The sequence below is a fragment of the Mycteria americana genome, chromosome 5 (assembly GCF_035582795.1).
Source record: "Mycteria americana isolate JAX WOST 10 ecotype Jacksonville Zoo and Gardens chromosome 5, USCA_MyAme_1.0, whole genome shotgun sequence".
Lineage (NCBI taxonomy): Eukaryota > Metazoa > Chordata > Aves > Ciconiiformes > Ciconiidae > Mycteria > Mycteria americana.
The window spans coordinates 24,856,368-24,873,747 of record NC_134369.1 but is presented as its reverse complement, the minus strand read 5'-3'; the positions used below and the strand labels follow the sequence as shown (position 1 = coordinate 24,873,747).

Sequence of the window (17,380 nt, the reverse complement as noted above, 5' to 3'; positions counted from 1 at the left end):
AAGCTGCAGGTCCAGAACAAAAGTGAATTCAATGTCCAAAATTAATCAAATTTAAAGGAATAACCTACAATGACAGAAGTGACAAACAGAAATTCCATTTAACAATGAGCACTTTGGGGTGGTGGGGGAGAGGTGGTTTGTTTTTCTAACAATTGGAGGGAGCTAGATTTAAGTTTCCTCACACAATACTCCACATCAATATAAACATACCTGGCACAATTAAGTTTAAGTTTCCTAATCACAGAATCTGAACATTTACTTTCAAAGATCAGAGGTTTCTAATTGCTCTGACACTTGGTTCTGCAAGGACTTTCTGTGCACTATGCAGATGCCAGAGGTCATAAAGGCTGCTGTTAACCACATTTTCTTGCTTTAAAACATGTACTGAATTACTTGTACTTAGGGGCCTTCAGAGATGAAGGTTAGCTGTGCAAACTCTGGGATGTTCGGCCTTACTAGCTAGGCAGATTCTTTTAGGTCTTACACCCGATGTAAGAAAAATCCCACAGTTGTTCTGTCTGGAAAAAACAACTGAATTCACCATTAGTTTATTTCCCTACATGCAAGTGCCACTTCAAGCTGTTCTTTGTGCCATACAACGATGACTTAAAGGGTGCTCCAATGAGAAGTAATCACAAGGAGCGGCAGCAGTTAACTGTGAGGCTGTAAATGTCAGTGTTAACTCTTCGCAAAAAAAAAAAATTTCTATAATGTCAGTTGCTCTAGGAGCATTTCACTACAGCAGTGGTTAAAGTACGCTGTAACTTACAGGCATAAAAAGCACTGAAGTTCTTTGGAGTTGGTAGCTGATACTGGACACGCTACCCCTCTCTACATCCCAGCATACAAAAACCACAATGCCCAAATATGCAGTAATACAAAAACGTGGAAGGGGAGGAGAGGAAAGGAAAAAGCCGTAACTACAAAGGAGAATGCCAATCTTGTCCCTCAGCAGGATGCTAAGGAGGTATCATCTTGCCCCATCTCCAGTGAGTAGTCACTCAGCACTTCTAAGAATATTTAGTATTTCTGAAGTCTTCTGTCCCACCACACAGATAACACACAGAATCAACCTCTGCAAATGAATGCAGTTTAAGCAAGAGCTACACATTACAGAAAAAAAAAACCCCTACAAACAGAAATTGTTAACTGGTAGGCAGAATGTTTCACCCACTGGGGGGGGGGGGGGGGGGGGGGGGGAACAACAAAACAAAACAACCTAAAACAACCTCTGCTCCTCCAGAGACCTTAGAGTCCAAACACATAAGAAGATGACAGTATGGAATGGTATTGGTCAGTGGCAGAAGCACTACATCAAATTAACCATGGCTGCTTTTTGTACATAGCTATGATTAGCTAAAGGTGCATCTCCTCAACAGCTTACCCGGATCTAAATCAGAGCTAATAGCCCCATCTTTCTCCAACCCCAGCTATAAATTCCTGTCTTCCCTCTTACAATCCAGTTGCATAAACTCCACCACAGGTGGGCAGCAAGCTTTAAAAAAGTTAACCTAAAAGCCTTTAGTTCTTTCTCAGCACTGTCTGAATCAATCCACCACCAAGTTTCAAGAGCATCTGCCATCACAGAAGAGAGGGAGAGGAACACACATGCCCTGGAAGGACGGACAGCCCAAACACCTCATGCTGCTGTGGAAACACACCCCTATGTTAAGAGCAAGACAAGGGCGGTAGCCTTTTCTCAGGCTAAACCAGATAACCTAAAACCAAAACCCTCCTGCTATTTTCAACTCCAACAGACATCGCTTAGTCTAATAAAAGTTGTTTGTCCTTAACAACTATGCCACAATTCCTTCTTTAATTGGCGAAGGAAAGTTTTCAAGAGCAGGAATTGTCTTGGCAGCTGCATATCAAAGTCTTGCCCAGTACAGACAGCTGCATGTCAGAAGCAGACATGCTACACTGTGTCCCAGCAAGCATGTAGGTGGTGAAGGCTGGTATCCCGTGCTGACGTCTTACTGGTGAATGACCATTTGACAGGGGTGCTAGAGACAGAACATGCAGGGCTCTGAAAGCAAACTCACTGTGTAAGCATGGTGGAGAAAGCAAAACAAGATGAAGTTATGATAGTTATATCCTCCTGATGATGTCAGGAGAGTAATTTATGCATTTAGGATGTGACTGCATGTCGGTACAGCACATCAGGAGGGGAAAGCAAGCTGCGGTATTGGTAACAAGGGGAGAACTCGGGCTGTGCCACTACATGTGCGACTACACCTCAGAAAGAGCCTGCAAGACACAGATGGGCGTGAGGCTCCGCAGGGGGTAAAGTCCAAGAAAGGCCAGGATGTAGGCCAGAGTAACAAAACAATGTCCTTAACAATAAAGAAAAAAACTCATAACCTCTCACTCAACAACACTGAGCTAATTTCCAAGTGTGAGGAGATTGATGACAGATAACCACAACTCTAATCTAGACAGAGACAGATCTGCAGAATTCCCTACCCTGGGAAGGCAACTCAGCTCCTGCTTTGAAGTCTTGCCCTAAGAACAGAAAACAAGGAGACCAGAAAACTCTCTCCTGAGGCTTCGGGGGGGGGGTGGGGGGGGGACACCAAACAAAGAAAAAAACCAAAAAAACAAACACACCACACCACACCTGGAAGAGGAACAAGAATGTTTTTCCAAACAACACACTGAAGCAACAGTTCAAGTTAGAAGAATTAGCAGAAGACAGAGTCAAGGAAAGGCAACAGTTTAAGAGGAGGAGAGTGACTGTGCTAGGTGTGACAGCACACAGCCAGTGAAGACAGAGTACTGTTCCTAAACAGAAGTGATACCTGGAAATAGATGATAACCTCTTCAAATACAAATACAAATCCAACAAAGAGATAAGAGTCAGACTGAAAAGAGGGCATACATGAAGACCACGTGAGTTGGGTGACAAAACATGGAGCAAAGTGAACTCAGAACATCCCTGAATCTTCAGGGGAAAAGGTAACTCATTCCTCTCCAGCTGCAATGGTAATGCAGGAATGGACATATACACCTTTAGAAAAAACAATTTCAACATAACAAGCCAAACTAGAGCCTTCAGAGGATCACCAGGCTGGGTTATAATCAGCCGATTTTCATCCGCCTTATATTGAAAACATGACAAGCCATAGTGCAGCCACAGCGACACCCTTTAGACCGTCCAGGACCTCACACCACTCTCTCTATTTTGGAGATCACTGCTAATATACTGGTCTAACTCAACAGTGAGACATCACAGGACACAAGCCTCTTCAAATGTCATGTCCTAGGTGTATTGGAAGAGATTTTGCCATTACTTTAGACTCGAAAGGTTTCTTTTATAAAAGATGGTATGCATTTGCCCTTTTCCCATAGCTCTCATCACATGTCCTCCACTAGGCAAGCCTCAAAGAGAGTTAAAGTGGGGGCAGACGATGGAGCTCAGGAATGATAGATGTATACAACAACTGGTTATTTATTTGAAGTTGGGAACTTCCCATAATCACTACCAGAGACCTAGAAAATAATCACTTCAAGTGAAAAATAACAGCTTTTATAACTACCTACCTAAAGCATGATTTTCTCCCATTCAAACTGAGCTCTTTGATGTGCTTTATACAGTAACTTTATACAGAAGATAAAGTGACTCAGTATTTGATGCACAGATTAGATTGCTGCTGCTTTCTGTAAGCAAACAAATAACAGAAAAATAAATGGCATTTGCATTTTGTCAATGGAAAACATGCTGTTAGGAAGATACATGGCAGGGATTATATTGAAGTGAGAGGCTCGTTCTTTTCACAGGAGTTTAGTTTCCCCTTATTTATTTCAATTATTCATTGTACCAGAAGCCCTAGCTGAGAGCAATGATGTTTTTCCATTGTAGAGGAACATATACAGTGCCCACACACAGACAGGACGTTAATGCGAGGTATGTAGTGTGGCTGTGCAGTCTTTCTGCAAGGCACTGGTGACCAATTCTTTCCAGCAAATACTGCCACAGCAAGATACCATCCACGCACACCATATATTTCAAACTGCTTTCGAGCTAGCAGTGAAATCAGGGGTTTGTTCACAATACAGGCAATCTTGGGTTTTGGCTCCTTCAGCAGTTGCTGTGTTTTAACAGCACAGTGAAGAGTGAAGAATACTGGAATGAAGCTAGAGGAAGGTCTAGCAAAAAGCAGAAAAAGTTTTGATGTGTGCATGAGAAAAATGAACATTCCCCCAGAAGCAGTGGAGGCAACTGTGGTCAACATCTCTGGAAAGGGTCAGACAAGAAGCAGTCCAGGATTTAGTCTATGTGGTACACCAGCTTTCTTCCTTTTCCCATTTTTTGCTTCTTTGATTCCTGCCAATTCCGTTTCCTTTATTTCCTAAAATCCTCTGAACAGTTTCCAATAAAGAAAAGTAGCACCTGCTTTTTAGAAGTCTATCCTGGCCTCGGAAGAAAAAAAAAAAAAAAAAAAAATTATGCCACCCTACTCAAAGTGCCCATTAGACAAAAAGTCTCAAAGAGAAGCTTCCTAGTACACTCTAGTTCAGAAAGAATAAGCATTTATATACTGCAGCCCCTAATCCAAATATTTTGGGTGTCTCACTTGAGCCACTTGCAGCTTCCAAGCCTGGATGTGTTTTACTCAGATTGGTCAATCCCGGGACAAACTCCAAGCTAACCAGAAACTTATTAATATCTGCTAAACTACAAAACCATTCTTGCCTTTTAAGGCTTCATTAAACATTTTTTGCACCAGGTATTCTTCCACTGAGCCAAATCAAAACTCAGGAGATCTCTAAAACCTTGCTATAACCCCATGCATCATTTTGCTGGTTAAACAAACTCTGAAGCTCCACATTCCTCCTGGCATCCATCATATTTATGTATGCCACAAACTGTACTTTCTAAAGAAGCTGGGGCAAAGACATGTCCAGACACAGAGCATCAAACTGGCAAATGCCAGACTGGGAGGGCTGCAGAGCAAACCGATGAGCTGGGGAATCACCTACAGAGTTACACAGATGGGGACCAGGAGAAACGGACAAGGTCTCAGGAATTTCTTGAAAATTTTCAACAAAAACAGAAGTCCATAATATCTCAGTAACCCAGAGCACTCAAGATGCCCAGGCAAAAGACATGGGTTCTATGTATTCAATAATAAAGTTTTTATTCTCAAAGTGCATATTTACTTGGTTCCAAGGCAGGATACATTTGTTTTCACACAAAACCCAAACTGAAACTTAGGATGCCCTAAGTTTATAGATTTGCCAATCTGTTTTTCAAAGTTCTAGGGAAGCAAGCATTATCACTTGCAATAGCACCTGAGACTGACCATAACGTACATTCTCAAGAGCCTTGATGAATACACTAATGAAACAGCAGTTTCAGCATGTTACCATTAAGGGTTAATTTTAATTTTGAGTCTCATTGGCCTAGTTGGCCATTTCCATAAATACCAACCCAGCAGATATAATTGCAAAGCAGGTATATTTGGCTACAGTCACTCTGCTAATTTAGCAGCAACTAAAGCCGAAAATTGCAGGGTGTAAATTTAGCATAGTGGGTCTTGCACATCGTGCTTTTTTACTGGTAGAGACTGTATTTGATTAATCAGAATTAAAAGAAAAATATCACACTTTATGAAAGCTTGTCTATTTTTTCCCCTAATCTCTGGAAAGAAAGAAATAAGAAAAATCAGACTGTATTGACTAGATAATGACAAAGGCAGCAGAGCTCAAAACTGTGCATTTCTGAGTTTCAATAGTAATTTCTTTCAGGTCAATGAGCAGAGAATTGCTAGTGCCAAGCAATGCCAAGACTTCTGCCAAGCAGCTATCAAATCTAGGTAAGATAAGGCAAGAAGGAAGAGATGTCTTTGGCATACAAGGACAACCTGAACATATTTTCTCTGTAACAACCGTATTCAAATTTCTTTTGCAGCCCCAAGAAATCAGCAACTGGCTAGCTCTAACTGTGGCTCCCCACTACCACTCACATACACATTTGCACCTTCCTTTCTGTCCTTCCCCCACACTACAAGAAGTTCAGAACACAGTGAAAACTGTACATAAGAGATAGGACACTCTGGTAGGTAATACACAGTGCTAGACTGACAGTCATTGCCATCAAAATAGACCACTAGTGTAACACATACAGGCACTAGCCAAGGTTTCTCCTACTCCACTTAACGCAAGCGTGCAACTGTGCAACAGCAGTGACCAAGCAAAGCCGTGTCCAGCCTTTGCAATTCCATGAGCCATCATGTCTGTGCATCACTGCTGTTACGATAACTCTAATTCTTACTTGACAGAACAATGTCTCAACCCACTTGCAGCCCACTGCTGCTCATTTGGGTTTAGATTTTCTAATGAAGTACCTAAGCACACTTACTCCAGACTTACAAAGATTTTCAGTCTCTGAGCATCAGAGCTGCTGCCACACATACCCCCACTTTAAACACACAGGCCCATATTTAAGAGAATGGGAATCTTGCTGAACATTCAAAACATTTTTCTCCTGGGGAAACCTGAGTTGAAAACACTTGGGAGCAATAAAGATCCTTATAAAGGCACCCGAGATTCTTCATAGACTCATTTCTTTAATTTTGACTCCTAGCTACTGCAATAATTTCTACTTTTCTTAAAAGACAAGCTGACATTCTGTTCAGATCTTCTGTTGAAGAGTTGCAGAGTCACAGCTCCCACCTTCCCAGTCAGAAAGCCCGGTAAACTGCAATCATCCATACGCTGAGGTTTTCTCACTTCTCTGAATCCACTTCATTAGGATCAGAGAAACAGGCCTAACAGGTGATGTACAAAGCTCTTTGAGGTAATAGACCCTGCTATAACTTTGGAAAATTAGTTAAACACTTCAGAAAGAGATCACATACTTCAGACAAGATGCAAAGGAAATGGAAAAAAACAACAACAACAACAAAAACTTTGTTGTGGTTTAGCCCCAGTTGGCAATTAAGTACCACAAAGCCGCTTGCTCACCCTCCCAACCCCTGCCCCCGGTGGGATGGGGGTGAGAATCGGAAGAGCAAAAGTAAGAAAACTCGTGGGTTGAGATAAAGACAGTTTCATAATTGGAAAATAAAATAACAACAACAACGACAACAACAACAAAATTGTAATGAGAAGGAAAACAATAAGGGAACAAGAGAGGAACAAAACCCCAGGGGGAAAAAAAAACAGCAATACAACCGCTCACCACCCGCCAACCGATGCCCAGCCAGTCCCCAAGCAGCAATCGCTACCCCCCAGCCAATTCCCCCCAGTTTATATACTGAGCATGACATCATATGGTATGGAATAGCCCTTTGGCCAGTTTGGATCAACTATCTTGGCTGGGCCACCTCCCAGTTTCTTGTGCACCTGGCAGAGCATGGGAAGCTGAAAAGTCCTTGATCAGGGTAAACACCACTTAGCAACAATCAAAACAACAGCATGTTATCAATATTATTCTCATACTAAAATCCAAAACACAGCACTATAACAGCTACTAGGAAGAAAATTAACTCTATCCCAGCTGAAACCAGGACAACTTAGAGAGCAAAGACTTTCCTCGTACAAAAGAAGTAGGAGGGCTTTCATTTAACATAATTATCTTCCCTAAATTTTCCCTTCACTTATACTTCCCAATACTGGCAAGTTACTGAAGTATATGGAGATCAGTACTTTAGCACAAAAATCACTCTTACAAAAGCAAAAATATTTGGCCGAGAAGATGAATCCTGCACTTAGATTATACAGACCATGAATTGAGACCTTTTTTAATCTTGGTTTTATTACAAACAAAAAAATCTCACTATCCTTCAAGACGCTTCCAAGAAAGGGCGCTTTCCTCTTTACAAACACTAATGCTTAGTGACACCCTGTAACAGCGATTTAACAGGACAGCTATACTGTCCTCTTAGCAGGAGACATTACACATTAGCAGAAGACAACAAGCCATACTGTCTAGGACACGGGATAAGCACCATCATGAGAGACAGGTGATGTCACTGGATAACCTGTGACCTTATATATTACACAATACATCAGGCTGTTCTGTTTTCTCAGAGACCCATGCAAGTGCCTCCCAGACCAATTCATTCCAAACAGGCCTTTGTTTGCCAGTACGTAAGAGGATGCTCATCATTTATTGTAAAGTAAAAGTAAATTCCTTGCATTCAAGAACTAGAAAAACTGAGTTTTGTGAAAGACATTGACAACTCAGCTGCATTCTCCACTTCAAGTCTGGAAGAAAGCCTGTCTGCTTCTCACACTGCTTCATGTGGAACAAGACTCCTGTGACCCTGGTGACTGGCACAGAGGAAAGAGAACAGCTGTCAGTCAGGAGTGGCTTCCTTCAGCAATACTTCATTAATAATTTAACTGTTAATAGCCACGTAACTGGAGTAATTGCAGGAGAAATGAACTGTATAGTTGTCCATTATATTGAAAGCACTTCTCTTCAATTGTCTTTGCTTTCTACTTAAGCAACAGGGTTTCTCTTTTGTTCATGGATTAGTCCCTTTTTTAAAAAGGAAAAAGGTGTGAAGCTCAAGTAATAAATACAATTCATTTAACTTAAATTTTGTAATCACTCGTAAAAGGCTGAATGTGATTACTGTAAGTCCTTCTCATTTTTCTAACCTCCTATGCAATTAATTTTCACATATTCAAACACAATATAGTCTATAACATAGAAAGGAAAGATTTACACACTTGGTGCTTCACTGCAAGTTATGGATATTTCTGATTCAGGAAGTTAACACAAAAATAATAGTACCTTTGACCATGTACACCGACCCATATTCTGTGAACTAGCTGAAAGTATAAAGGGAAAACTAAGATACAGAAAATATAATGCAATGCTAAAACTTGCCCAGGACTCTAGCACCAAACAACTTCCTTCTTGGTAAACACAACACAGGCTGTAAGTGTCCTACACCATATTCATGTGTTTCATACACAAAGCAGATGATGGGGCTCAGCCAGCAGCACTTAAATTATCCACTAGCTCTTTGCACTTTATCTGTGTTTTCGCCAGATTTCCAAAGAAGTAAATTTAAAAGGAATACTCTAAGTATTGACTGCATTATGGCTGATGACTGTACAAACAAACTTAACTGAACTTGAGTGTTACCCCCACCAAGTAACACTAGTTCATTTCATTTGTGAACTCAAAGAAGGACACCCGAACATGTCTATGATACAATATCCCAAACACAGACATCCTTAAACTGACGATGAAAGTTCTTGCTTCCTTTCCACTTACACACTCACTAAGATTACTCATATGATCAGCATCTCATCTATAACATGCCATATGCTGACTCCAAAGAGAAGGAGGGGGCAACACACAAGGAACAAGTAGCAGTGCCAACATGAGTCCTCTCAGCTAGCTGGAGGCTGTAAAGAAGATACAATCAGAAATCCAATGCCAAAGAAATGAGCTCTCTAGGGAAAATTAATTTCTTACTTCCTCTAGAAATCTACTGCCAATGGTACAGAGTATCCTTCAGCAGTCAGGAAGGTTCATCCCAAAGGCAGGAAGACTCTCTCACAGAGACTGCTACCAGCAAAGTAACTTCACAGCTTCATTACTGTCATTATTTGAGTGCCCATTAGGAATTTCTCCTAATGTATATTTCAGATAACCCTGTAAACAACATGTTTCAGGAAGGACCAGACGATACTGACACAATAGGCTTGGGTACCTGGATGACACTTCTCATCAGGCTCAGACACAGCAGATTGTCATGTCATTCACAATGACTGCCAGAGACAGGTGGCACCACAACTTTTCCAGTATGTCAACGTACCTTCTGTGTTTCAGAAGCACCTTGTCAGCAAGAACCACGTGCTAACAGAGATGCTTTGTGATCAAACACTTATTTAGCACAAAAAAATTCTGCATGGTGAAACAAAATTCGTGGAGACTACCCTTTAAAATCCAAATCTCCCAACAGGTGAATTGGAGTTTCAGAGTGTTCCCGAAATAAAACTCAATAGCAACGGAGTTACTATTAAGCAGGCATCCTTTATTACAGCGCTGGGCAGCACTGGGGATCGCTCCACCGTAAGTGCTCCGACAAACAAGCAAGATCGCAGAGGTTATATGTTGCAAAATCATACATATTCATAAGATTAATTTATATAAACATGAGATTTCTTGGAACTCATTAATATATGTAAATGTCTCTGACGCATGCCTACTTAAGTCCTTAAGTGGTCGTTAGGGATCCTCTGGTGGTCGTTGGAGGAAGTCAGTAGTCTTCATCACTCTGACCGCTGACTGAACTTTGTCTTTACACATGCTCAGTCCATTTTGTCTTGCTCATACCCTCCTTGCATATCCAAAACTAGGTGCTTCTTGTGTAGTTTCTCCTTATCAGCCCTTTCCAGGGACACAGGGCCTGAAGAATTCCTTTTTATCTATCTACATTGCAACTATCTCAGCTAACCAAGGATTTAACACAGGCAAAGCATTCTTACTCTAATGATTAGGTCAAATAAAGAATGCTCGTTAGCAATTCTACTATCTAAGCTTCCTTACTTAAGGCCAACAATACTGGCAAGCTAGGCCAATTATCTGCGAAAGGGAAACTAAAAGGAAACATTGAGCAACCAAGATATTTACAACATTTCTTTTTGTCTTTGGGGATTTTAGCTCTTTTCAATGGCAAGATGAAAACCACAGTAAAACTTTAAATGGATAGACAGAATAAGTTTCCTTCCCCCCCATGTATCCCCCAACCAGAGCACAAAACCCAGTGTGCCACTGGAAACCAAAATCCAATTACTCCTTCCCCACAGACCAGGCCAAGTCTCAATTCCTCCTTCTGTTGCACCAGTTTTACATTGGAGTTGCTCCTCTGAAGCTGTTTGAATCTCACTGCTGAAAAGGAACACAGAATCAAGCATTTTGTTTTTGGAAAGGGAAGTTTTAAGCCATTGTACTCAGACCTTAAAATTACTATTTTCCCCTTCTCAATTTGCTGCCTAGAAAAGTCTACAATAATTTTTTCCATGAGACATTAAAGAACAGATTCAGGAACATACTGTGCAGGTACATTACTGCTCAAGATATCCTAGCCACAGTGACTTCAAGTCAAAACTCTCAGTTTTAACTCCTCATCCATGGAAAACTATTCCTCTCAAAGTAACAGGATCTTTTGTGTCCAGTTATTTCCTTCCACTTCCTCCGAAGAGAGGCAAGAGTGACAACGTGAACAGAACAAGATGCAGCTGGCTGAAAAGATTAGCTTCTTTCAGTTTTAATGAAATTTCATCATTTGAAATTTCATTTTGAAACCAACACTTTTTAAAGGACGTTTCCTAACTGGAAATTGAAACAAGAATGAAGTAGTCTTTAGGGAATCCCACAAAGCAGCTTAGCAACAGTGACATTCTTTCCAGCCCTGTCATTTCAATAAAGTTTAAAGACATCAGAACACTCCAAAACAAAAAGATTTATTTCTGAGAACTGGGTTGTCAATTCATTTTTATAGATATAGGAGTTTAAAACAGAGTTAATGCACTGAAACATATCCATGTAAGTTCATTTAAAGAGGAGAAGAATCCGGACACACAGCCTCAAAAGTGTATAAAAATAGTAACAAAATAATTCTTGATATGTGTTTAAGATAGTTTCCAAATGGATTCAGTTCTATGTATGTTTATATATTAAAAAAACCAAACACCCCCCAAATACAACACATTCCCTTCTAATGCCTCCTTGGCAAACCAGACTCAGATGAAGGACATGCTCCAACAGACTGTGTCCTGTTTTTTAGGATGTAGCACATCCTTTGAGAACATTTCACATTGCCAAACCTTGCACAGGTGTTAAACGGTTCAGATTCTGCAAGGTAAAAACAATGTCCCAAACTGTAAGAAAGTGATCAGAAGATACTATGATTAAAGTCTTGTTGCAGTTACTTAGTTTTGGACCTTTCATCCAACAAAGTGGATGAAAGATGCCCTAGGGGATAAACTCTATAGATAAACCAATAGTCCTTCCCCACCTCTCATTTCTAGGTATGTACAACTGTGATACTGCACTGCTTCCTCATTTGTATTTTAGTTCATATCTTACACAGAACAGAGACTATCCTATGCTAATAAAAACAAGCACCATATATCTTCCAGCACACCTATTTTAAAGTTCCCCTCTCTAGTGTCCAGACTGCTGCCAGAAAAGAAATCTGCTGTACTCCACCCTGGGAGACTGGAGGCACTCACCCTTTTCCAGTCAGGAAACACTGGAAGGAGAATCTGCATAATTCCAAATCCTCACCTCTGATGGTACGATTTAAAGTACATTCCTCACATAAAGAAAGCAAAATATAACTACAACTATCATCCACTCCAAAACTATGTATTCCCATTATGATGGAAAACCATCAGAAACAGCCCACACGCGATTCAAAGTAGGGGTATAAAAGGGACAACTGAGACAGCCTTCTCAGCCAAGCTTATAGACAAAAGTGGCAGATCTTTAAGCACTTTGAAGCACTTCCAGCAGGAAAAAAAGACAGTAGTCCAGGAAAAGCCTCTCTATCTGAACAAGTAAGAGAAAGAGAAGTGACACACAGTGACGGTGTGTCATACATGCAGCACTGAGCCCTCTAACTCCAGCCTCTCTGCAGTTCAGCCTTTTTTGGACATGCTGCTGATGCAAAAAGAAATCCACAACCCCATCTGATGCTGTTTGCCCCATTCTTTTTGCAAGCTCCTCCAGTTTCATTGTGGCCCTAGGGCAAAGCAGCCATGGAAGAAGAGTTGAAAAGGCATGTGGTAACTCCCCCATGAAACGCTGGCAAAAGCAGTGAAGTGGAACTGACAGGGGAAAAGTACCATTTCCTAGCGTCCTACTTACCAAATCAATCAGAAATCAGCTCCAGCAATTAAGTGATAATGAATTATTGATGACACTTTGGGGGACTGAGCACTTACCAACATTTATGAAACTAAAGAAACTGAGGTGGGTAAGTGGTATCTCCATTTTAAGTAAGGCACAAAGCAAGGCAGACAGCAAACTATTTGCCTCATGTTATGCACTGCCAAGGATCACAGTCATCTCTAGGATGTTGTCTTAGTTCTATTTGCACATGATCACACATCACCTTGATTTGTGTCCCACTCTACCCATGTGTAAAATATTCACACTTCAGGGAGGCACAGCGAGTGCTCCATGTACAAAATTCAATCATTTCAGTAACCACATCTTACTACCTTTTTCTTTTTTTTTTTTTTTTTTTTTTGGGGGGGGGGGGGGGGCGGGGCAGCAAGGGGGGAAGGCTGTGTTCAAAGTAAAGGGCAGCAAAATGGGAGCCAGGAAAAAAACCTTTAAAATGTGATCTACAATATATGTTCAGTGGCAGAATTTGCCCCTGAGAAAGCAAAGAAGGTCTTCAAGCCCTACTGTTTCAAGATACTTTAAGTCTGTGCATAGCATGTCTTCAAGTCAGCCAACTTTTTTACCAATGCAAATAAATTCAACCAGAAGCTCAGTAGAAAGCCAGGGAATTCAGTCCTGGATTTAAAACACTCTTGCCAGCCACTCAAGGCTGTCAGTAATACCACACAGGCACATTTCCTATCACTAACACATAAAAGTAATACAGGAATGAGAACTCAAGTCTACTCTTACCATACTTCACACCTGAGCTTTCCACTGATGCCATTATCTATTTGGACTATTAAAAACCAGACAGACACAGGAGGACATGACCTTTCACTGCACATTGGTATCCATCCTGCCCCTTCCCAATTCTTCATCAAGCTTACCAAGCAGACAGCCCTACATACTGTCTACATGCACTTAAACGTAGTGTCTCTCACACTCCTAGAGCTTTCACTCTCAACAGCAGTCGCCAGAGTTGAGGCAGACACAGATTCAGCTTTACCAAACTGGCAGCCATATGTCATCCAACTGGCATTAAACACCATTATGCCACATTAAACAACACAATGGTTTAATGCTAGTGTGCCAACTCCTAGTCTGCTCCCGGACAGGAATGTTAGTGATGTAAGCTTCAGGAGGAGGAAGATTAATGTCAGTACTTGTGACACAGTCCAGCCTTGCAGACAGGATCCCTTTCAGGAAAGGACAGCTTTCTGGGTGGAATTTGAGAAAACCGGAGACAGGGTTCAGCCCTGCCACAGATGTCTTACTTGATCATATTACTCTGCTTTCCTTGGCTTCAGTTTTCCTTATCTGTTAAGGATTACTAATGCTCTCCTATCCCATGGGAATGCTGCAAGCATCCGTAATTTGTTTCCATGGTGCTCAGATGCTAAGGAGATGGGTACCTGAAGATATATACTGATCAGTAGTTTTCCAAATATATAAACTGTTTTTAAGCAGCATCATAAAAAATGCAAAGTATTAATATTAAAGCCCATAGGTGTATCTTGAATAATTTATTCCTCAGTAGTAAACAGGCAAAGTCATAACCAAAAATCTTTGAGCAGGTATGCAGCTAATACCCAGTCCAGGGATTCTGATTAAAATACAGGTAGGCCCACCCCATAACAGATGAAACTCCAACTTCCCAAACTCCTGCCTGCTCAACGACCAACTAGACTCAGTTCACACAGTGACTCTATAGAGATAAGTGATTCCCCGAACCTAGAAAATTCAAGTTGTTTTAGATACAGAAATTAACTGCCCTCTTATTTACATACATGGGGGCTCAATAAGAACCCCTGGTACGGTGTCACTTTTTGTCTTCCTCTTGCATGCCTACATACCTATCCCTTACTTTTGTTTAATGCTGGGGTGTGATTTGTGGGAGGAGAAGGGAACAACTTGGGAAGCTTGTCTAAAAACAGATTATGAATCTGTACATTTCAAGGTATCCAAAATGACTTTGCCCTGGAAACATGCAATGACTAGCTCTTGGTACAGCTGCTTACACCTAGTTTAATTTTGACAGTTGAGCTCACTCAAATTGTTCTCTAACCAAAACATTTACTACAGCATTTCAATAATACTTTTTTTTCCCCGAAACAATAGGCCAACACAGTCCTTCCAAAGTGAAGTAAACAACACTGGAATATTTACTAAATCTATGCCAAGTTAGTTTTCTTATAGGGGTGCGCAAAGTAGCTCGAAAGGCTCGTGTTTGCAAACACCCAACTCATCCCACCTTCAAGGGCCAGACTGGCAAAGGTGGAAAGAGTGCCCTATTTCCCAAAAGTCACTGCCCCTTTGAGATATCCCATATCAGACATGCTTCCTGTCCAAAACAGAGATAACCATCAGGTATTTTAGAAGTCTAAGTTATGTGGGTTTAATTTTAACAGGATCCGACAGGCCTTACACAGGTCTTTTCAATACATGCCCAAAGGAAGTTACATGGATCGCTTCTTAAATGGGAAAGTCTGTTCACAAAAGTGGGCTGCCTAATTTTGCAACTGTTGATGAGCAAACAAATGAAGCACCAACACTGCAGGGAAAAATTAGCTAAACTGTGCTTTACAGGCTGAACAGTTTTCCTATGAGACTACTTACAAGGAGCAGTGGCAGTCCGCAGGCCAGCAACTCTAGATTCAACCCCAGTTAGGACTAGAATATCCTGCCAGTGATCAGAACTGCTTTTTGTATTTTCAGATTTGATTTGACTCAGCTAATTGGCCATTAAGCTCCAATAAGGTGGACATTTATCTACAGATAACACAAGGAAATTGGAAAGTAAGCAGCCTGAGGCTACCCTGAAGACTGTTAACCAAATAGCAAGGCAGAGCTCCATTAAAACAATTCATCAGAAAACCTATATAGTCCATTGGCAGATTTTCAAGCGTCCCATTAGAAATTTTAAGGATACTCAATCTGACTTGACCCCGAGGTCTAACTCACATAGAATTCATTAATAAGTAGAGAACCTTTAACTTTGAAAGCTTGAAAGTTATCAAAGCTGCTTGCAGAAAGAGACACTGAGCATTTCTGCTGTAACTAATATGAACAGTTTTGCATAAGAATGACAAAAGCTTGCTATACTATATTAAAAAAGTGAGACGGACAAAAAGGTATAGTTGTGCAAACCAATGTCATCACTACTTTTGGGTGGACTCTGTTGATGTAACTAAGAGACAAACACTTTTATATGTTACCTCTCAAAAGAGCCTACATCCAGGAACTCTGAATCAAGAGTTCTCCATGAAATGTCTACTAATATCTCAGCTGTTGAAAAGGACAGGTATTTCAAAAAGAAAATCACTTTAAGTTGCAATGCAAATAGGAAATTATGCTGTAAAACATTTTGTTTCTACATTTTATGACAACTGGAAGGAGGAAGAAAAACGGCTATTGTGCTCTTACCCTTAATGGACATATAATTCAAGTATGAAATAAGGTCACCAAAAAAATGAAACTATTCTGGACTCTTTTTTCGGAAGAGAAAGGTTGCAATGAAAAAATGTTTCAAAGAAGTGTGATGCTGTCACCAATCCTTATAGAAAAAAAAAGCTGACAACACTCTACCTCAAACTTGCAATTTAGAAGCTAACACTCCTCATGGAAGATTTTTAGGGTACAACTGGCAATTTGTATTGTTTATAAATATTCTTAGGAACTCTACTATCAACGTCCTTTTTATCTTCTGGGTACTCTGTTAATGTTCTAGTCAGATCACTTTGATCTTTGGTCAGAAGTACACTCCTGATTTGTTCGCTGCGCATGGTGGCTCCTTTTTCAGAGGAGCAAAAAAGAATTGGTTCCAGAAACTCACCTACTGCTTGCAGATCTAGGGGGAAGCCCTCCATCTGACTGTAAAAGGACAAATGCTTGTAGTTTGTTTTAGAGCTCATAGGCTGAAATATTACAGGGCTTCACTTTTCTCTTACCTTCACACTTACTGGTGTTCAAAGCCAGTACATTCACAAGATTGAAAATGCCTAACAAGTGGAGGTAGATCTCACCTTTTAAGAAAGGGCTAGCAAACAAAAATTTCTTAGAGAAGATAAATCAGGAGTCTAAGAGGACTTGATTTAATAAAGAGCAAGTTTAACATGCAGAACCTCAGTTACACAGTGAAGGGAATGATCTGTTCATTTAAAAGTTCACAATGTTTTGGGGATTTTTTTGTTGGTTTTTTGTTTGTTTTCATTTTGTTTTTTGGGTTGGGGGTGTTTTTGTTGTTGTTGTTTTTTTGGTTTTTTACAATTCTACCTGTAACTCCATACAGGCTTTTATTTTGCTCACAATCGGGTATCTGAAATTCAGCCAGCACTTTATTAAGAGATGTGACTAACATCAACCACATGGATTTTTATGTCCTTCTCCACCTTCTTTCCACCTTTCAAAAGCTTGTCTTAAAAGAAAAAATAAAAGCCTTTTGAGTTTGAATAGACAGCAATCACCACACAGTTGTTGCTTGTTAGCCAATTTTTAATTATGCCTAATTAGTTTAAT

At 40.5% G+C, this 17,380-nt stretch overlaps 1 protein-coding gene across 13 annotated transcripts in view; it reads right to left on the bottom strand.

Annotated features, from left to right (window-relative positions):
• LDLRAD3 (low density lipoprotein receptor class A domain containing 3) overlaps positions 1–17,380 on the bottom strand; it is a 232,132-nt gene that overhangs the window by 91,304 nt on the left and 123,448 nt on the right. Inside the window, exon 1 of one of the 13 annotated variants that reach the window (XM_075502525.1) lies at positions 12,205–12,225. The exons of the other annotated variants lie outside the window; for them this stretch is intronic. The gene's annotated coding sequence lies outside the window, so the exon portion shown is untranslated. Of the gene's footprint in view, positions 1–12,204; positions 12,226–17,380 lie in introns of those variants that run through there. 13 annotated transcript variants of the gene reach the window in all.